A 23,990-nucleotide genomic window follows, 5' to 3' on the forward strand; every position below is an offset into this window, starting at 1 on the left:
TCAAACCTTTTGGAAGGATAGAGTGTTACTGTTACTGACAAAACCGCAAGAGACCTTTAGTAATCCGAGTAGATATATAATCTTGGTGCATACCTTCTACTAATTTGGTCCAGTACATTTTGCGTGATGAAGTGAAAAATCCCCCATTTGTATCGTAGTACATTTATTAATTTCACCTAATTTATCCTTTAGGTAACTGTAGGAGATATTAATGACCAAAACTGTTCACCTCGATTTCTCATCTGACTCAGCATTGACGCATTCCTAATAGCCCGTGGCACGTTTACCTACTTCCAAAGCCATCCCACATGCAAAACAGTTTCCTGCGATCTAGGAACACCTGTGGACAATTAGTTGCATAACTATAACTACCAACACTAACACTAACACTAACACTGAGGAACTGGCTGCGGCCGCCGGCGATACTGACGATAATGCCTTCGTGCGACCTTTGCTGCGAGATTACTTGACAACTACTCAACTACTCAGTAAAGCTTTATACTCTGTTGTGGATGACGTGTACACGACTTTAACGATTTAAACGTAATTTGAACATTACCTGGTGCAGCGAGTTGAGGTTAGGTTGTTTTAAATGGTGGTTTTGTGTGGTTTAGTAAAATTAGGATCATTTTTTGATTACTCACTATTGTCGGTGTAGAGAAGCTGTTTGGATAAGGATGACGTGTAAACGATTCTAACGATTTATTAACATAATCTAATGTAATTTGAGTAGCCTATTAGGTAGATGTAATGTAATTTGAGGTTAGTTAATTTCAAATGGTGGTTTGGTGTGCTCACCATCAGCCCAGCTTTGAAAGGGTCGCCTCGGAGAAAAAGAGTCTTCAATTGTGTGGTCAACAAGTACTTTAGGGCTCTATAGTCTGTATGACGGAACCTGTCTCGTAGCCCTTACCTGGGACTAGCCCTGGCTACAAAACCATTGTTCAGTTACAACAGTAATTTGTTCAGTTACTACAAAACCTTGACCTCGTACTCACGTGTGTGGTCAAGAGACATGTTATATCATACACACTATAGTGCTCACCAGTGTATGGAGTACCGGTACAGTTCAGTATCCAAACTCAATGCTCGTGCTAAGCTTAAAAAATAGTTTGGTGTGGTCACCATTATCCTAACTGTGAAAGAGTTGTCTCAAAGAAGAAAAAAATCTCTTCTTTGTGGGGTCAACACGTACTCTAGGGCTCTATATTCTGTATGATGGAACCTGTATCCTAGCCCCTACCTGGGACTAGCCCTGGCTTTAAACCATTGGTCATTACTCAGGTATGAGGTCAAGAGACAGGTTGTATCATACACACTATAGTGCTAACCAGTGTACGGAGTACCGGTACAGTTCAGTACAAAGTGAACGCTCATACAGTAAGCCTAACAATCCCCTGCAGCCACATTGCCGATAGTTTTCACTCTGTAATCTTCTAATGGGGAAATTACTCCCTAGAGGGGTGAATAAATTCGGAGCCGAAGTGCTCTACATTCTGTGAGAGGCTGCGTTATTGATTGTTTATTGCTGGTCTTACCTAGCCTAGGGACGTGGCGATTGTTTACAGGTGTTCGAGTTCTTGGGTGGCTCAGGTGTTCTAGAAGATATGGGAGACGAAAGGTGTCAGTGTCGTACGTCCTGGAATGGTCCTAGTTTTCCTAAACGGGTTCCCTACAAATTAGGTATCCGGGAAAATAATCGTGCGGACAGTTTGACTTATCGGGAACAACTGTAAATTTCCTCTAGGTTTGGAAGTTATCAGGGCACTTAATTCTTCCATATTTTTTCCAGAAAACTTGCTAAAATAACTATCGATTAACTGTATTCAGAACAGAAACAGGACGAATATAGGCCTACTCTGAATGTTTCCAGAGTCCAGAAAAGGATCTCTCTCCAGTAAATTGTCCAGGATTACGAAAACAATATTGCAGTACAAAATTTCAATCTGTTTATGCAGAACCCTGTAAAAAGAAACTCATAACCCCATGTCATTGTTTTCTCCGTGATTACTTTTTCAAAATTATTTATGCTATCATCCATGCATTTTAAAACCATCATCCCGGAGACCCGGAGAAATTGTAACCCCCCAAATTAGTGTTTACTGAAAACTCACTGCAGCTCATATACAGTCTGGCCCCTTTTACCAAACTGAAATACACGTTTACCTTTGCAATGTAAGGTTAGATTGTCCTTCCAGTGAATTCCAGTAGCCAAGTCCGCATTCACTTCTAAGTAAACTTTAATTACACTCGAGATTACATATCTAAATGATCAAATTGGTTTATTTGATGTAACCACTTCCATCATTCAGTGGAGATAAAAGTTTTTAAATTCTTTCATAATTTACAATCGCATTGTACACACTGAGCGACATTCCGAACGTAACAGTCTTAACAATAGTCCTTGGAACAAAAGGTCTTACGTTTGACAAAGTGCCAGAACCATTAGACTAATCATTGCTGATTGCAATCTTAAGTCTAACTATTGAGAATTTGTCATAAACGAAACAAACATGTTTTTGTGTAGCTCGAAAAAGTAAATTTAGTTTTAATCTACTAGACACTTTGTTGACAAAAGTATTATAAATTACCCAACTTCTAAACCTTTAAGTTACCTTGGACTAATTAGTGCACACACGTGTGCAACTCATCCCAAATAGGCCTATAGAATGAAATTAATTATTGGAAATTAATTATTATTAACAATTATTGGCTTTAGTTACAGATGTAGATCTTCCATATGCATATGGACCAACTGCAGCTAGGTTTTACTCAGACAAAATATCAAAATGAGCCTCTCATGGTGCGATATTTTTGATGATCTACTTTCTTTATCGTTCTCCATCTCCATATCATCATATCATGATGGAAACGTAAAAGATGGCACAGTTTACAATAAGTTGTTCCCTTTATTTATTGCACGTATAAATTATCAATAGTAGTTGTAAAAAAAATTAGACAGTATTTGGCAATAGTAGGCCCTACACTCAATTTACCAATGCAAGTTTTTTCTATAGCTTATCCAGAAGTTTAACACGGAAATGTAATTGTTTGCCTCAACGTTACATAGCAGGAGTTGTTTTCTTAAACGAGAGTAAAATTCTAAAGTCCTCTTTTTTATCTGGAACTTTATTTCGTCCTAAACAGATAAACCAAACCTTTTCATCCATAGGAACTGTGAGCCACAACAGCAATCATATGGTGAAAAATAAGAAGAACAATATATAATTTCTAAACAAGCACACACTTTCAACCGTTTACGTAAATCCAACCCTAACAGCTGATCCAAAGATCCCCAGTATCCATAGCAACGCCCACAACACTGACCCCCCACATGTTCAACAATGACCAGTCAGAAAGTCAAGTCACCTGATCCTGAACTGAACGCTAAGCTGACGTCCAGAATGGATGGTACAGATGTCCTTATGATATTTAAATACCACAGACAATAGCTAATTACCAGCGATGTTGATGTTGAACAGATCACCTTCAACATCCCTTCAAACAATGAGCGTGGGAGTCGGGCTCATTATACACTTCAGATTGATTTTCTCTTTGTGAATTCATATTGAGCCTTTCACAAGACTCGGTTTTGGTGTTTGATCTTGGTTTGTGATTTGCGGTTTCGTTGGGTTTGCATTTTTGCGTAGTAAACTGTTTCTGTGTGGATTTGTTGGTATGCAATTTTCGAATGAGGTTTTTGTATTTGCTTGGCAAAGTTTACGTTGTGGATTTGTACAAGTTGAGAGTGATGAGGTAATTATTTTCAACTGACAGGAGATGACTAACCAAAACATTTTTGCATAATGTGAAACGTGACGAATGTTCTGAATGATCGGCATTAGTCACTTTTTCACTTACAAACTTACTTAATCAATTTATGAAGCCGGTCGCTTATTTTCATGTAGACCTACGTGTTTTAAGCTGATAATGAAAATACAGTGGGTGTATAATTGAGTGAGTTTATTTTAGTAGCTTTGTTACAAAGACTTGATGTTCCTTTAGCTAAGATCGTAAAGTCCAATGATCATTTCAAGCTGGATCCACTTTCGAACCATCAAAACAGGTCTTTTCTCAGGATCGAACCAGTGACCTTTTGACCACCTTACATAATGAGGTGAGCACTTTACCCCATGGTAACTCCTCAGTTGCTCAATGCTGAAGCAAAACAAGAAACCTGTCCACTAAGTTCCAGTTTGAGTGTTTTGAAATGTCAAACAGGTAGATGGATGATACACTGACGTTACAGAAGATAGAATGTATCATCTTAGCAGATCCAATAAACCTTATATGATATATTCCCTGCTATCTTCCTTGTTACTCTATGGCGTTGGCGCTGTATCAGATCGGATGTCTGCCATACCACCTTCAAGGACTGCGACTCTTATCTACAGTCTAGTGCATGTCTGCTACCCCTTATCTTTTAAGGACATTAGGTTCACGATGGTTGGATTATCAGGAATAATTAATATACCGTTTAATGTATACATGAGGTAATTTAATTTACTCATTGCATATTTTGATACTGAGCTCACCTATTATAGTAATTAACAAGTGGCTGGTTCTATTGTGACCGTAGCTTTTTGATGGTTCGAAACTGGACACAGCTGTCCATCATTCCACTTTTCAGTAAATCATTCCACTAGTCAGTAAAAATCTGCACAGGTCTTCTCACTTTATTCTACACCAAATCTCACATATTCAGGTTGCTTAGCTGGGTAAAGTTTCCAAAATCTATTAACTTCCTCAGCATCGAGCTGGCGACCCTCCAATTAATGTGCGAGTATACTACCACTCAGTACTGGTATACAGTGAGATTTCTGTGTAGGAAAGTGTTTTAGAAAAGAAAGCCTACTGAATCACTAATGAGTATCAATGTAGAGGCAAACTAATGCAGAACGCTGTGTGTTGATCGTGTACAATTTGCGGCCTCGTGGAGGTCCGCCCAGGGTGCTCGGCTGCCAATGAGCGCGCATAACTCTCAATTAGCGGCTAATGGCTGCAATCACAGCGCATGCGCGATGATGGGTCTGCGTTAACACTGCGCAACTGCACGACGTCTGCACACTGTTGTACGACAAGGCTAGAAACTGGTATACTTCTTTTTGTCCTAGGATACTAACTAGGCAAGAGCCAGGATTGTTTTCACACTATTTGTTGCGGCATTATCACTTAGATCAAACCCAATGGTGATTTTGGGGGATTCTCAGGACCTAAGGGGACCGAAGTCCCGCGCTCTAACCACTAGACCAGTTCGCTCCCTCTGGTATATTACTGATATACCACCACGAATCAGTTTAATCAGTCATCCGATGATCCTGAAATATTCAAAGTCAAATAAAAAAAAACCTATTAATTTAAAAGGTCTATGAACGTGTTTTGTGATAGGAAATTGCCTAAATAGGACTTATGCAGAAGATGACGAATATGAAGGTAACCTTTAATTATTTAAATACATGACAAAATTACACTTTTGGAATGTATTAACGACTAGTCTAAATAAAATCTGTTCCTTTGATCATCTAAAAACGAGCATGATTTCTTCCTTGCCACAAAAAAGGGACATTTTTCAATATTTTGGTTTCGGGTTTTTTTTTAGTAAACCAAATGTGACTTTCAACTATCCGTATCATGAAGGTATTCATTTATAATACTCCCACCGCATGAAACCTGCAGACTAAGCGAATTTCTATTTGTCTCATAGGATTTTTACTAAAATATTTAAAAAAAACCAATTAAGACATAGCTATTTTACTCAAATAACGTTAGAGTTAACGAGTGCTGCTATAAGTTAGAGTCAGGTTTGCTGCTATAAGTACACGACAAAATTGTACTTTTGGAATGTATTACAACTGGTCCGTTCCACCTTCCACCTGGTCGAGACACGTAACTCGACAAATGCATTCACGCAAAACCTGCGCTGAGGAAAGTTGAGCACGCGACATTTAAATTTTAAATGGTTCGCCTCTAGTGACGCCGGACACCTAAGTAAGGACAGACAGACACACAGGATAGATAAGTCCTGGACAAGCTGGAGACCTGCCAGGACTCTGCAGGTGTAAGATAAGGACACTAGGGAAAACTAGAGTGTCCTTCACCATCTGGTGAAAACACCATAGGTTAATTGGAATCAGACTTTCTTGATTATGATTATTTTTTAGGGAAAACGTTGTATGAGTAGTACGAAGGAAAGCTTGAGGGCCTCTTCAATTTCTGGTAAGCACATCGTATAGGCTAAAAATATATTGGCATGGGATTTTTCCGATTGTGAATGGATGAAGGAAACTCAGGTTGTCTCTCCCACCATGTGGGAAAGACAACCGGAATTTCCTTCATCTGATGAAAATACCATACACAGTACATATATTGATAGATTTGTTGTTGTTGTGATAATGTCTATGTGGAAGTGTGTTTGGAAATACTCGTTGTGGAGGCTTTGCAAACAGCTATGGATCATCAAACTCAATGTTAGTGGGAATCAGTTTAGACCTTTATCATTATCACTACACTGACAATTCGCCACTAATCGGAGATGCTAGTGCCGAGTGTTATGTATTCTTGTTTATATGTGTTCTTTATGGTTTTTAACACTACCTAATGACTGTGTATAAGTATTTGACTGTTAACCATGTTTTTCCCATTTTTGTACTAATTTAAAATACACAAACCAATTGATAGGTGATTTTCAATTTCCTAACTATTTATTTACTCTTTTTCTCTCGATCTCGAGTTCCTTTCCAACATTGCACTATTACAGCCAATAAGTCAGTTAACATATTAATACCCCCTGCAAACCCCGCACAATACAACACAATGCATGTCACATTCCAGCTGTGATGACGTCATAGTTCGCGTGGCTCTGGATTTATCTCTTGTCTGCTATATTTACGATCCCGACAACAGCGAGGTAATTAATACAACCGTGACGGACCAGACCCCCCCTTCCCCCCCCCCAGTGACCCCCCGGAGGTAAAGTAGGGGGGGCAGATTGAGATGTTGGGGTCAGTGTGGTTTATTGGCACGCAAACCCGACGGTGAATTTTATTCGGGTATTGCTTTGGAGAAAGTCCAAGTAGATGTATTGAATCGCCGTTTGATGAACGAGGTTGTGGAGATATTGGTTCTGGCTGTTAGTATGGGTGTAGGCAGGGTTAAAATTGTAGATGCAATACAAGTTTTTAGGATAAGTATTTTTGTATATATTTTTCGATTATTGTATAGCTGTGACGCAGGCTTTAGCTGCGAGTTACGTACGTTACTTGTGATGTAGTACACTACTTCAAATTTGACATACTTTACATCATATTATACAACCGTTTTCATGTACTTCATACATTTGTTTATGTTTTAGATCATCCTCACCCAATAATGGTGTGAGATTAAATTTCTGACGATTAGTTTGAACATAAAAGCAAGGGTTGAAATTAGGGGGTTTTTAGAATTATATTTATTTCTAAGTAGCATGTACTCTTTAAGCATGTACATCTGAAAAATTTAATTGGGTGAAATTATTTATTAGTTTCTTAAAATAGAAAAAATTATATTGTGCTCTATCTTTTTAAATATGTTTTAATAGTTCAAACCGTAACTATAGTTTTATCGTACACTACTTACAAATTTGCTTACTTATCATCCTATTATATGTTAGAGGTAAGATTTAAGTAAGATTGTATGTACTTAAATTGGATAGCCTAATTTATTAACTTAAATTTCATTACGATCATGTGCAGATAAATCAAAAAATAAAACAATGGACGAATAGAATTTAATATTGCAACGCAATTGACAATGGAATTGAATAGTAACGTGATTATGAACCTCAGAAACAAAAGGGTTAGTTAAATTAAATTAGTTTGTAACAATGACGAATTAGGACTTTTATTGGTTTTTAAAACTACAGTAGTTTATAAACGTTTAAAATTGTATATTATGATAAATTGTCAGTGTATTAACATTTTTGCACTCTTATCTATACTAATCCGTTTAACTCCGATGTCTCCATCTCGTGACCTATACAAAGTATCACAAAAGTTCAAAGCCCCCGTGTGGACACGGTGGGTCTCGGAGAGTTTATTATAGACCCCCCAAATGAGGCCGGAAGAGCCCCGGGGGGCTCGGCCCCTGACGGCGGTGAGATGGTTTATAACTCCCTTAGCTGGGGTGGGGGGACCAAACAAACCCCCCTTGACCCCCCCCCCCTGCAATCAAGGGACGCAGCGGGCAAGTCAAGAGTATCTGTTACTTGACCACTTGAGATGACTTTTTGGAGTTGTGGATAGATTAAAGGGTCCTCAAAGATTGTTTTAAGGCATTTCGGAATTTATTTTCAATTTGGTATCATTGTTTATGGGAATAGTAGTTTGTTGAAAAATATTTTGAATTAATATGTCTATTATAATGTAGGTACAGTACTTTACCTGAAATAGGAAACCGTTGTATTTTTTACTGAAGCAGCAATGCAAATATATTGAATATAAAGTGTAGCCTGAAGTTGGTTACCCGCTCTTTGGATTCGCCCATTAATTAGTTTTTAGAGAGGAAGAGCGAAAGATTGATTGATAAATCTTATACGCTCTTGAAACACAAAAAAATATTTTAAACATAAATATTCCAAGAAATCAATTAAATTATAAATAATTACTAAACTATTTTGAATCTGTCTTCTATTGGCTGTACCTGCAATGGCTGATACAGAAGCAGACGTCTCATCCATAAGCACTAGCTATAGCCACTTTCTTGTAAAAGAGAAAATTGTGAAAAAGAGTGTGGTACTATTAAACCTCTGTGTTCTCTTTCGTTTTTTCATACAACGGTTTTTGATGGGGGTATTAAAAATGTTGCAGATTACAATAAGTAGCACTTTTAATTTGACATAGTTACAAAATTAGTGTTAAAGAAATAATGGACAAAGTCACAACTTAACTTGACTATCATACACAGTTACTTTCACTTGTAGGGTTATGGGGTAAATATGAGTTTTGTTAAATTTTGTATTCTGAAAACTTCCAAATTCCACATACTAACTGAAATGTGTATACATTTAACATGGAATTGCTATAGGTACATCACAGATGCACAGTAAAAGATGCTCACTGTAAGTGCGTGGCAGAATGGCAGGTAATCCAAGCACCTCAGAGGTGTCGTTAATGTTAATGACTGTTATTGCAGCTGTTATGTCTGGTTTACGACGCCTCACTTGTGATTGGTAATGTACTTGAGCAAATGTATGACGAACTGGCCAGAAATAGCCTTCCTCAACATATGTGTTGATGTTTTTAAATAAAAAATACAAATTTCACTGGTCATTGTATAGGGCGTCTAAATCGGTTTTATATTTTAACTTTTTTAATTTAGCAAAGCTGTTACTTCTTAAAACAATATTAATAACCTGAATACACTAGAAGACAAATGTATTTAGTTTACCCAAACGTTACCTTACCTTTTATGGTATTGAAAAATTAAAATTTCTTGAACTCAACAGATAAGGAAGCTAACTATATCAACCAACCTAGATTATGTTTACTTGTAATAAATCACTATTTTGTTTACAACTACAACTGAATTAACGTATTTCTAAAATACATAACATTTTGGTCATAAATAGTAAGTGATTAATATATCAGTTAAAACTATAAAGATTATTGAACTTTGACCGAAATACTACAATTATTTTTCTCAGACTACAAATCAATCTAGACTTCTTGACGTGGAATGTACCAGTGTATATTATAAACCACCATTCCATCTGCGAGCCTTAAAGTACATTTTAGAACATATCTCATCCGATTTTTCAGACGTTCTATTACTTCAACCCACTTTATTCAATAGAGACTTCAATGCATGTAGTGACTGAAGTAATCGTTTAAACATGTAGCGTACATACCAAACTTTCATCATTGTAATCTTCTGAAGTAAGCAAATACAAATTGAAATCAAAGTGTCTTTCAAATATTTTGCTTCTTTTGTTACACTAACTTTTTCTCTTGGTCTGAACCTGTCCACAGTCCGCCATAGTCTAGACCCGGGTTTCCCACCAGAGAGGTTCATGTCCAAGACAAGGCCTGGAGGATTTAGACGGACGGAGTTCGCGGAACGTCCGCCGGAATTTCCGCATCTTTTCACAAGTGTTCCCAATTATCATAGAAATAGCGCCTTTTTGGGCAGAAAAAGTAAATACGGGTTTTACATCTGGGGATTCCAAACTTTCTTTTTTCTTTGTTCAAATATTTTTATTTGTTTTCGTTATGCTGCAGTAGAAAGAACTTTTTTTAATTTTCGAGAGTAAAATTGTTTGTTTTACCCCTGTAAATCATCTGTACGTGTATTATGAACTCTAACTAATTATGGATCGATGGTGTTAATTTTTTCACCTTTAGTTGACTAGATTGTAATAAAACTGACTGCGGTTTATAAAAAAATCAAATCAACACGAACTCGTCTGTTATCACTATTTGCATTGTGTTGACTGAGACCAAACATAATATAGTTGTAAAACGTTACATATTTCCTTGTCTGTGGTTTCATTAAATGAAATATAATCTTCTACTGAGCAAAGGTTGGTCCCCATTCACGTTTGGTGACGCACAGCCGCAGATCCGCGTCAGTTCGTGGAAATAATCACAACGCCTTCATACAATGCAAATTGGGTCTGAATCATTAATTGGAATATTCCGTGTATTTCGTAGTCTGCTCCGAAAAAGGTGAAACACTTTGAACTGTCATTGAGTGAAATTGTTTAATTACAACCTGCCAACTGTCCGGAACCACATAATAATATTTGTGGTTAGTTTTATGTCAGTGGGAGTTGCAAGGAAGTGATCAACTTCATTTGAATTTATAACAACGTGGGTTATCTGTTCAAAACTGAAACTTTAAAACAACACTGAAAAAATTGTTTTGTAAAAAACAATAAAACCTCATAAACGAATAATTTATATTATTTAATGACTCCTTATAAAATATGACCCTTTCAATCTACAAGTGTAAGTAATTAATTAATATCACACAGATGAAAATTGTTAAGAAGGGCAGCACAAAAGGTTTTTCACAAACGAACAAAATGGATACCATTTCCCATAACTTTATGTACAGTACTTACTAAGTAAGGTTAATACTTTATTTAACTTCCTACATCAGAAGTGAGTTCAAGATATAGTAACAGGACAAATACACCTGCTATTGTTTGTGATAAATATTTATAATTGATACTATATAGCAGAGTACCCGTCCTTCGTACGGCGTTAGCGTATACGTATAAAATACTTGTTGCAGTTATGCTTTGCGTTTGCAATGGGAGAGGATACGTTTTAAGAAAATTTGGTTTACTAAAATTTACTGTATTATAAAACATCTACCTTAGCCATAATGTTCTACCACTGCACCTAAACAACATAAGAAGGTAAAGTTCTCACAGCTTTTTGTTGTTGCTTGGTTAAAATTAATTGTTGTCATAAATGCAAAATGAATTAATAGTGCTGCACCCTGTTGGTAAACCTTATTTATTTATTTATTAAACACCTTTAGAAACACACATTTAACACATTTATAACCTTTTAATGCTATTGAATATCATAGAACCAACTTATGTAGTTGGAACAGCTGGCAAGAATAATTAATTCCTTTTTAAAATATTATTTCTCATAAGGTTAACATGGAAAAATCTAGAGCCACTGGGGCAGAGCCCGAAAAGATATTTGAGATAAGATTATGTCTATATGTTAATCAGGAATGTAAACTATCATTATACCAAATGTCAACCCAATTCGACCAGTAGTTAATGCGTGATTAAACTTCAAACAAACAAACAAACACACAAACTTTCACATTTATAATATTAGTATGATATAGTCGTCAGACATTGGGAAAGTAACTGATCGTAGTTATACATATTAAAGTATCTAAAAACAGTTAGTTGTGGTCCAGCATACAGATACAGGCTGAATTAAAAATAATTACCCTAATGATTAACAATTCTTACATTAAATTACTCTTATATTAAATTGCAGTATCATTTAGTATCGAAGAAAGAGACAATATGCGACCAACAATACCAAACAAACGGCAAATAATGAATGAACGAAGCGCGTAGTCCGCCAAGAACTGAATGAGCCGAGGACAGCGGCATTCCTCAGCTAAGTCTGTAGGATCGGGAACCGACTGTACTACAACCTCTACCACTGGACGATGCTGATAATTATCTATGTCAAAACTAACAAAAAGTGGACCTCTCGTGACCATAAAATTGTTTTAAAATGTTTCATTTGTGCCATTGGTAAGCAAATATGGCGTTTTATATTCCTATAGGCCCAGCTGTAGATATTGAATGGAATTGTAATAATAGATCTTAATCAAGAAACAGCTGATCTTAGTCAGGAACAAAACTATACTTTCCTCCATTTAATCTTCACATTTAATATTGTGCTGTGGTGTGCTGGCGTACAAATTTAGTCACGACTTCCACTTTTACATCAACATCATGTGTGGCCTCAAATTTGTACGTTTACGGAAACAAATCGTCTCAAAGCTGCGACACATTCCAACCGAATTCCACAAGAGTGCGCGTAACAATTAGTCCATTGTGGCTTTGTTTTCGCGATCGGTCGGAGCGCAGCTGCCCGACGCCGCTTAGCCACTATTTTATTGCCCATTGTTGTGTCATTCAAATCATAACAAATGTTCACCGGCGTAAATTATATTTCACTCACTTCATTTGTAGCGCTTTGTCCTGGTGAAATATCCCCGGGAAATTAAAAATTGTCGCGACAGTCGCGTTCGTCACGGGAACATGTGGGCGGCGCATTACAATTTTTGATTGCGTTTCGTCAGGTTAGGTTTATATTATGGGATGCGGTGTGATGTTGGGAAAGTGAATTCGTTACTGTAGTGATCTGGTAAGACTTAGTGGTTTACCGTGCATTGTGTTCATAAATTACGAATTGGCATTTGTTGCCGCCATAGTTACGACGTAAACATAGATTTTCCAGGGGGTAATAGGTAGAAAAACGAACAAATTTGGCCAAGCATTGTTGAAAAAACCGAAAAATTAAACCAAACAGTCTTCTATGAACACAGTATTTACATTGCCTTTACTTCAAGAAATCTTTCTCATCTTACGACCTGAATAAAATCGGTCGTCCGTGGACTTATCGTGGGTGAATAGTAGAAAAAAGCCAATCAATAACAATTGTATGTTTCGTCTGAAGGTAGTGTACTATCTTCCTATATACATTTTTTTTAGGAAAATGATCGATTACCCAAAAGAAACTTTTTCTCAGTGCGATGAACAAAATCGGTTGTCTTATACACAATTCTAAAAGAAAACATATTCACGACCCGTAATGATTACATTATTTTATTTACTTTTTGTATTTAGATGCAATATTATACCCCGCCACTATGATTAATGAATATACTATGGGATATGGCAATGAATTTATCAATGAATCTATCAACTAGTGTGACGTCATGGATCCTGCAGCATGGCCTGTTATTCTAGTGGGGCATTGCTCCAGCTGAATCATTTTTCAAGGGGAAAACAAGCTCCTTTAACTCCGGCTTTGATGAAGTACAACGAAAACAATCCCACCCTTCCTCAAACCATGTGTACCCACTCTACTCGAATTCAACATGTTCTCACACTACCCCACACTGGTTGACTGTTAACAGCAGAGTTGCATACTTCTGTCGTGTAAACCAAGCGATAACCAAGAGTTGTAACAACGATAAATAAAACAAAAGGTTTTGTTCGAGGTCTAGAAAGGCTTTGGCTATAAATCCGACGACCCTGGTTCGAACCTTGACCTAGGTCTGTGGATTGTAGTCCTAAAACACACATCTATCATCACCCCCGCACGCGCACACACACGCACACACACGAGGTGGTCAGGCGGTGTCCAGTTGCCGAGTTTACAGTGAGTTATTGATATGGTCTGTCGTGTCGGGGTTGGAAATGTGTGCTAATAACTGAGCATTACTGGCATAAGCAGTTACCCAATAGTGAGTGATTGTTAGTGCATAACTAGGGCTACAATGAAAGTAAGCTTTGGGTTATGGTAAGGTTAATCTTGGTTAGATACGTTACTTCACAACGGGTCATTGTAGAGGGTGCATAAAAATAAAAGAAGAAAAGGTCGGAGGTCGGATGATACGAAATCAGCCAAATGAATTAAAACACGACAGTGATAATAATACAAACAACAATTAATTACGTGAACTACGAGTAAATCACCTTTGAAATAAACGCATCCAGGGGAAGAACTGGACAACCCACAATGAGCGTAGGCAACAATTTCGATTCAATTTTCAAAGCAATGGGCTATTGGTTCCTTGAAAAACCTTATTTTGGCTCTCCTGGAACATTTACTATCGCGGGGTTACGTTTTCCCCTTGGACTCTTATAAGTTCAAATGTAAAAAGACACAAAGAAAGTAAAAAAATCATTGCAGTTTCTCGATTCGTGGAATTTAACAAAATTAACTTGTATAAACTTCACCATGAAATTTGGAATGCCGTTGTGCTTCGATTTTTTTTCCTAGGACGCTAAGCACGAGCCTGGGACTATTTTTCACATTACTTCAGGCTAGACCTAGGGGTTGCGGCATTATCACTTCGATAAAAATCCTTTGGTGACTTGGCGGGGATCGAACCCGGGACCTCAGGGACTGAAGTCCCGCGCTCTAACTACTACACCAGCTCGCTCCCCCGTTGGGCTTACTTCGAGATTATTATAAGAAAATTAATCATAGAACTTTTTTCCGGGTTTATAATCTTTAATATGTTCAATTTCAGCTCTGTTCAATAGTTTTCGGTTTTTACGTTACAAACCCATATCATTGAATGCCCATATTCACACAGAAACCTCCTCTTCTTTTCAGTATACCCATAGATTGAAGGAGTAGACATGTATTCTCCTTTAATATCTCATAAACCACATTAAATAGTATGTTTTTAATTACCCAAACAAAGTAATTAGAATCTATCTGACCACTTGCCACTTATCTCCAGTTCCGGCGTTCCCTCGGCTTACAGTTCTAATCCGCAGTTTCCTGTCCACAAGCGGTGGGCGTTGCTATGACAACTCCACGACAAACCGCTATTTTTACTACCCAAAGTGAGTCATTCTCAAACATCAGTTTGGACTTTTTACAGCTCGCGGAAGCACTATCGTGTTGAGATCAAGGACAAGTTCTGTCAGGATCCCTGGTGGAGGAGGCTTTGGGAATGGGTCACTGGCAATGAAATTTGTGTTTTTAGTTGACCAATAAGAAAGGGATTTGCTCTATGTACGAAAATAATACCAACGGTAATAGTTGGAAACAAATAAAATTTAAAAAATCTAGTTTGAATATCCCCAAGGAATTTTGGAAAATTGAAATTTCTAAAAGGTCTTTGGTCGTTCTAAAGCATGTACGGAAGAGGTCCTGGATGAGCAAAACAACAAATTATCATTGGTGTTTGGTGCATTGATATTGGAAATGTACTATTTATTATCTACTATAACAATGTTCAAAAACGAGACATGTTGTTTTCTAGATAATGCAAAAAATAACCAGTGGATTCTTTCGCTCTTTAGCCAGTTGATCTTGGCAAGTATCAAATGCATAACCTCAATATTTCTAAACCCATTTTTTCACATTATCGGATTCAGTAATTGTATTTGTCAATTCTATATCCAACATTTCTTTTCAAAACATCACACTTTTCTCCATAAAACTAACAACAACAAACAAAAGGTAACAATCTTTTTGTCCCTGAGGTTCAACCGTTAAAACCCAAAACTAATGCAGCTGCACGCGTCACAAACATAACCTTAAATCACAAAAACAGACAACAATCATCAAATCAGCTGATAGTAGGTGATCATCACACAGCTGATTTGAACCCAATAATCAGCTGGAGCCGTTGTGGTGAACCACCAATAGACGTGTGGAACTGACATAACTAATGGCGGCCTTGTTGTTCACTGGCAGAGGTTATAAGTGATTGTCATATAAACTAACGTCTTCCGTTTGTTGATGGCTTGTGATTTATAAAGCATTTACCTAGACCTATGTGCTGCCTAATATTAAATGTTTGGTCAAAAATTTACGATTAAACTTTCCTCTTAACTATTGGATCTTAGAATCTGAATCAAAATTTGTGGGAATAATAGTTGGATTTTGTTGTGTATGAATTTTTTGATGACTTTGTGTCTTAACCTACAATAATCAACAGTAATTTGATATTTTGCTACGTCCTGTCCTAATTATCGATCAGTATTCCATCTTTATAAAATCCACGCGACAGGTTTAAATAATTTACAGATGAATAATTCAAATATTCCAAAATTTTATGCAAAATTTGATTAAGGAAAACCGCAAAGTTATACAAGAGGATATTTTGCATGCGTCGCATAACAAGAACCTCAATTCGGGAAGAATTGAGTTCCACTTTCTCGAAAGTTGTTCCCTTATCAGTTATCGTGTCTGGAACAGGCTTTCTAACTCGAGTTGATTAACGAATCACTTATATATTTCAATGTATGTGGAATTGGCTGATTGCAAAGTAACAGGTCGAAGAAAGTTATTTCAAACACAGCAGTGGTGTTAAAAGAGTTGAGTCTAATTTGGGCAATAATTTAACATGTATCCTCATTGTTGGGTTTTTGTGTTATTAGTTATTACTGAGTGTTTACGATATTACTTTTTCGTCGTGTTTCAGTTTCTTCTAATAGTTATTTTATAAAAGCATAGTCTCAATAAAACTGTAAGATTTTTTCCCAATTCAAAATCATGCTACTGATTCCATGTCATACTAAATCATTCTACATTTTCCTTGTACAAAATGATACTTTTGATTCCTTAATACTCGCGTTACAACAGGTTCACTACTACTTAATTATAATACCCCTGGTACTGTTGATGATACTGTTGATTTGGCAAAAGGATTACACAGATTCCCCGGTTTTCTGAAGCAATAGGGGCTTCATTTACTTCCTACTCTCTAAAACCGCATTATCTTAACAGTAATAGTAGTAATAGTAATAGCAGCATAGTCCAGTAATAGTAGTTAAATTGTAGGTAAAACCGTGTCTAGCTGATTTACTTGAGCATGCGTTTCGGGTTTGTTACATACATTCATCTCCCATAACGGATAACCACTTCACCTTTGCAAGAAGGAACTCCATACCTTCATACTGACTCCCTTCCAGTACTTGGTACTTCATAAAAGTTCTTGGGCACTTCAAGAAATTCCGTGATGACCGATTTAACCACTAACATTCCTTGATATCCTTCTCATTCCACCATATGCCATCCTATGGACACCAGCATAGTCCCACCATCACACACTCGTGTGCAGTGAACTGTTGTTCCTTTAGTTTTACTCAACTGATGTCATTTCACGCAGTTGGCCACAATACTCACGAGTGCGGAAAATTGACACTTCCGCTATCACCGGCGATCTGTCACTGTGTCAGTCTAACTGGGCGCTTATGTGTGATTGTCGACGCTTACCGGCACGCAACGAGTTAGTTGGGTGTTTAGTGTAGTTGTATCAATGTATCTCACAATCCTGGGAAGATTTTCACTTTACTGATTCGTAGTGATTAGAACGCCGGCGTTAAGGTTTGACCTAATGTGGGTAGTCTAGAGGTCATGACATTTATCGACACAATATATAAAATGACCTTCTTTGGGTTTTGACAAAAAAATGTAGGCTAAATGTATCTCTAGAATCTGCGTAAATTTTATTTGATTTATTACACAACTACCCTTGTGTAGTTTTTCCCCTTGAATCAAAATGTTATCTAAATATTCTAGAAAGCCCCATTTTTATTCTACTGTACTTGAAAAACAGGTTATTTTACAATTCCTAGGAAATTGTATAGCTATCTAACAAAAAAGGCCAAGCTTTATTATGATGTCTATGAAAAAGTATATTTTTTCTATGGTAGGCCTATTTAAAAGTGAGGGGTTAAATTTGAAATGTCTTGAAATAAAAACCTTCTGAATTTTAAGAATGTACTTTATATGTTTACGCATGATAGATTCTTGAAAGTTAAATGTCTTACCTCAATACTGAAATCTAAATTTTTACTGGTTTTGACTGTTTACCTATATTATTCAACATCTACTTAGGTAACACAATCAAATAAGCACTCGATCATAGTAGGTACTAACGAAATCAATTTGATTAATTCATTTGTAGAAGGTAAAATGTATCCTGAAAAGTTCATTAGTACAAAGATAATGACAAAACCAGAACTAAAAATCCAAACCAAACTGAAACTCACTCCTCACACATCACTAGATTAATTCATACAATGCAAATTCAAATTCTTAACTATTAATATGTATACGCAAGGCAGATAAATACGAATAAATTAACCGGATAACCAGTTTCCGCAGATTAATTTATACAAACGTGCATTTCCCGGCAACACATAACAAGCGGAATTAGTCCCAGATTCGCCGCAAGATTAAACAGCGCTGGACAGCAAATGGGGTCCACCCGCAATAAAGTCAACCCCCCTCCTCTTGTGGGACTAACTCCATCTCTCTCGCTCTCATTGGGGTGTCCGTGGGTCCGTGGTCCGATATGTGACTACGATAAATTACGTAAACAACTGAAATAATTTATACAGGTTTACACTGTATTGAGGCAACAGAGTCTTTTAGTGTAAAACATGTTCTTTTGGTGGACATTTCTTTAGGGTGAAAGATAATTTATGGAACAAAATACTTAATGAGTAAAGATAATTGAGCATTTAAGAATATAAACGTGGGCTTTGACAGGCTTAAATGGGCATTGAATAACATGTCAGCACTACTGGGGTAGAGATACAACTGGGGGGGGGGATTGAAAGACGTTGGCCGAAATTTGTACTTGAGGTTAAAGCACATTGTACTTTGTACATTTGTAGTAGGACATTGTGGGATTGTACACATAAATCCACGAGAAAATGAGCTGATTCCCCTAGTTGGTACCAACCTGACAAAATTTCAGCGTCTCAATATTCTAGCAGTTGCCATGTCAATGCTACTTCCAGTTGTATTTCTAGTAGCTCAGTACATGTTGGCATGACTATGGTCTCAGTGTGAATAACACGTCAACATGACATGATGGTTAACATACAGTATTGCAAATTGCACGATGATTACATCATGAGTGTTTACATGAAATGAAATGAAATGAAATGAAATGAAATGAATGAAATGAAATGAAATGAAAAACGTCTTTATTTAGCCAGCGTTATTCAAAGTACAGAAATTAACTTAAATATTATTAATATTAATAATATTATTAATAATTAATAATTAATAATAATAATAATAATAATTAATTATTAATAATTAATATTATTAAGAAATTAACTTAAGTACAGAAATTAAATTAAATTACTATTAACCTAATGCATACTTGAGTGGGCATTGAAAAAAATAAACTATACACGTTATGGAATTTGGCAAATAACTGATAAATAGTAAGAACTGATTGTCATACAGTAGTAAAAGCAGTTCTATGTTATTTTTTATGTTTTGAAAACAGAAACATTTCAACTTTTCAGTTTCATAGTTCCTAATGCATTTTTTTTTTACCGCTTGATATTATATTTGGCAGTTTAATCTTTTGTAGGGCTTTGTATGTTTCAAAAACACTACTTTTTACCGAGTCTTAATCAGTCGGTTTCCCCACAGCTGTTGAAGTTACATTGTTCAGCTGTGCAGTCTGCAGTCGTCCCTGAGCGCTTTCCCCCTTTTATGCAATTCACTGCGCGTTGCAGTCTGCTAATTCAAACATGACATTTGTCTTGATTTATGGTCTTGTATGGAATGAAAGTGTCGGAAATGGAAATGACTTACAGTCGTAATATGAGCAAACCGGCGAACAACTGAGGTTTCATAGCCATTTAGTGTCTTGCTTGTTCGTATTTTGGTCGATGTAAACAGCTTTCAAAAGCTAAATGTAATTTATGGTTTACAAAATCATCACGAGAGCTCTTAATATATTCTTGTATACTTTGTAGACGTCAAAAGTAATTACCTTTTTTTATCGAGTGAGAATTGTATGTATGTTAATAATTCCTTCCCCAACAAACTCAGAATTGACAATGTTTTTTTCAACCAAACAATCCTTTGTCAATTCTTTTCCTGTCAAGGCTATTTTCTTTCCTACCCTTAGAACGCACATCTTGAGACTTTATTTTTGGTATACAATCCCCTAGCTGATTTCCTCTTCAAATAGCATGTTCAAAGCTATCTACTCTTCATTTCGTTACTCTTCATTATCACCTCTTCCAAAGTACCTAACTAATTGCCTTCTTAAGACTGCCCATTTCCAACTATCTGTTTTTAATATATTTCACCATCAATCACCCTATTCTTTCTAACTGGTTCGTTCTTTGGGTAGCCCATTCCAGACCATCCTCTCTTCATGCATACAAAACCTATACGATTCAATATTTTTTTTAAACAAACAATTCTCTAAAAGAAAACTCCATCTTTAGGTAGCCTATTCAAAACTTCTCTTCATTCACTCTATCTTCAACCAACCAATTCCAGAGCATTCTCCCTTCAACCTCCAAGTCCTTCTCATGGGGTGCGAAGGGTATGTTTGTGTATAGCGGGACGTCGGCCCCTGAGGTCCCGGGTTCAAATTCCTCAAATTGCAAATAAAATTATATCAAAGTGACAATGCCACCACCCTCGAGATTATTTAAAATGTTACGGGTTGGAGCATATAAGTCCTATCGTCCAAGGATAGAAAGATGGGGGAAACCTCCAACCTCCAACCTCCAAGTTCCAAGCTCCAGTTCCCAGTGTTGCTGTCGCGGATTGTCATGTCGAAGTACTGTGAGAGGAAGTACTTATTGTGCCACGTTTCACGGCCCCCGCTCGCTTTGTGTCCAAATGAGCTATTGTCTATATTGAAATATCGTCAGAGTCAATGTACGTGTCACATACTTCGCCAATACCTGGGGGAATTTGACAGTTTCGCACGGATGGAGGTGTTTTTAATATTTATTGCACATGTAGATGAAAGTGAAGCCATTTAATTATTTTTGGGGTAATTTTGAATGTGGACCTTGTTCTTTCCCTCTTCCCTGTCTCTGTTCAGGCTAATCGTATTTCTTTGTCATGTAACATTGAAAGCGTTCAAGGGAAAGCTAACTACATCACTAAAGTTTGCTTAGTTTTGCTTGGGATGGAACACGTCATCCTTAATCTAAAGTTATTGAATGCTTTTCTTCCCCCCTCTATTTCTGGGAGTTCAAATTTTTCAACTGGTAAACCCAAGCTTGTTTTTTATGACTTTGGTGACATTAAAAGGGTTCTTTCTAAGTACAGACATAACTTAATGGAACCTTCAGTTTGTAGAACCCCATGATTGCACCAACAAAACATGTGGGCCAGTAAAATGGATGAAAATATTTAAAATGTGCTAATTCCACCAATCTATTCAACCTTAGTCAAATTCAACGATAACACAAGAAGCAAGGATCAAGGGATTCCCATACTTCAGCTGCCTATGTCCAATCTGGCCACACAAATACCTCCAGCTGCTCCATTTGATAAACTCTAAATTCCTAAACCAATACGGCACCTGGAAGCGTTTCGTCCGCGACTTGGCACGATAAGAGTGCAAACTGGACCAGTAAATGTTTATTGGCCATTGAGCCGCTGTCGCCTGCAGCCTCGTCAAACAATGGACCGGACCACCGAAAGTCACCGGTGCTGCCCCTAGCGGTCATTTCATGCTCTCCGCACCCATTGTTTTTCGACCTTGATCCCCAGAAGTTCCACCACCCCGGGGACTAATGGAAATGTCAGGGAACAATGGGGTGTGATTCGGATCTCCTGACAGCTGGTACACTCGGTTTGCATGAGGAATTGGATCTTGCATCTCTGGCTTGTAAAGTTGTTTTGGCGCCTTGTTGAAACGCAGGAATGTTAAGTCCAACCTCAATGTTTTTAGGTGATTTAGAGATCCTATACAAATCAGTTTGGTTTGCATGAAGAAATGTATTTGTTGCCATCTTGTTTTTTTATTGGAGCCTTGTCGGTTTTGTAACAAGTTTCAGTACACATAATAGGCTACTCAATTCGTAAAAGTCTATCTAAGTGGCTCTTACAATATATGGTGTTTGTATTTGATATCTTGTTGGTTTTAGAGAGATGATGTTTTAATTTTCATCATGTTTTGAGCAGATTTGGAGGTAACTTTCCATAGTACTTTGATAGAATTGGAACAAAACATTTCGACTTAACATATCGATTAATGATACAAACATCTAAGAAAAATACAATTTTGAACTTGCCTAGTAGCTTATGCAATGTAATGGGTTTTTGTTTCTAAGTCTTGTTGGTTTGAAGCAATGATGTTTTCAGTGTGTACATCTTGTTGTGAGTTTAAGGGGTTCTCTAGGTTCTCTAGTACACTGATGAGAAATTAAATTCATCTTACTATAAATTGTCAACCTAAACTTTTAAAAGTCAAAAGAACAGTTAAAAGTTAATAGTTAAATTTCTTTTGCTATAAGCCACCAACGTTTAACTCCAGCGTCTCGTGTTGTCCTCGTGTGGTCCGACATTCCCGAGATTATCCAGTTTTATGGTGAGGTCCCAGTTTGACGTCGTGGGACGCTTATTAGCGCTTTCTCCGTCAATCCGTCTCTTGACAAATCTCGTCTTTACGACCCGACCTTGACGCTTATGAGGCCCGTGTCAATCCCGAACTTTTACTATTTATACCCCATAATAGCTTATTTATCACAGATAAATTCTCTAGTTCTGTTCAGACCCTGGGATGTGCAGTTTCCAATGTGATTTATCTTCGCGTGTTTTGACGCTTTGCAAATTACCTGTTATGTGGAGACGTGATTTATCGCCGGAATCCCACGTTCGGACAGTTCGTGATTAATATTAACAACATTCTATGTCCAGGATGACAACCATGGAAGCGTGGATGCCTCATCGTTCACTCTGTGGGTCAGGTTTGCTGTATTCTTCTTCACTTTCACAAATACCTTTTTTGATTACACCCAATAATTCTTTTCATGGTCTTAAATCGGTCAATTTCACACGATAATGCAAACTAACTGATATTATGTGTTAACCAGTTGATGATAAGAAAGGTTTAACGAATTGTTCACCCTCCATGAAAGTGCATATAGATCTCCTAGTTTTCTTCCAAGTTCTTATCCGATCTGATCTCCAATAGTTTTTATTTTAATGGTGAGCGGTGGAAATAAATTGAATGCCCATCGAAGACAGTTATTGCCAGATTTTATTTCTTTGACCTTTAATTTGTCCTTCCTAGTGGGTCCAAGATCCTTTTGTTGAACTTGTCAAGCAAAGCAATGGGCGAGCCGATGCTCAAAACGAAATTAAGCTGCAATAATAAATTTTAAAGGGACGACATTAGGATGTGGTGAACCTCCAACATCACTTCCCCCATTTCACAGTCCGCCATGTTAATTGAACCACCGAGTACCTAAGATTTATACACAAACATAATCCACCCGACCACCCCTCACCTCCATCCACAAATTCCTCTTCACTCATTCGGTAGTGTCGCGATTTATCACGCCCGCCAAACCCCGACATTTCCCGCGATTTTCCACCGCCAGATGGCCCGGCTCGCGGCCCGCGTGCCAAATTGCACCTAATTCTATTGTTGTCAATAGCAATAGCGATTATCCGGTATGCTAATGCGACGCGCGCACGCGCACTCACACACCTGCAGAGTGCTGTTATTCCGACGACACAATGGGACATATGTAGCGTATAAAATAACAATAAAACAAAACGCCATAACGTGTGGGGACATACGCGGTCGTGGACCTCGCCATCTTGACGTGAGACGGACAGTAGAGGCGATGTGAGGAACACGCAGTAGTTTGTCACAGATTCATCGATCACTCGTAGATCAAGGTTGTCAACTCGTAAGCTACCTGAGTTGATGTTAGGTGGAGAAATACAGCTTCCAGTTGATCTATCCTCGTCTAAAGT

General features: G+C 37.3%; 2 protein-coding genes across 2 annotated transcripts in view; one reads left to right on the forward strand and one right to left on the reverse strand.

Moving 5' to 3' along the window:
• LOC128994154 (uncharacterized) overlaps positions 1-23,990 on the reverse strand; it is a 230,738-nt gene that overhangs the window by 136,162 nt on the left and 70,586 nt on the right. The window lies entirely within an intron of this gene.
• Positions 1-23,990, forward strand: part of LOC128994155 (dendritic arbor reduction protein 1-like) — an 82,874-nt gene that overhangs the window by 52,306 nt on the left and 6,578 nt on the right. The gene's annotated exons all lie outside the window — the stretch shown is intronic.

Source organism: Macrosteles quadrilineatus, unplaced genomic scaffold, assembly GCF_028750875.1.
Source record: "Macrosteles quadrilineatus isolate MER2022 unplaced genomic scaffold, UCM_ALF_1.0 Scaffold_5__1_contigs__length_97177068, whole genome shotgun sequence".
Lineage (NCBI taxonomy): Eukaryota > Metazoa > Arthropoda > Insecta > Hemiptera > Cicadellidae > Macrosteles > Macrosteles quadrilineatus.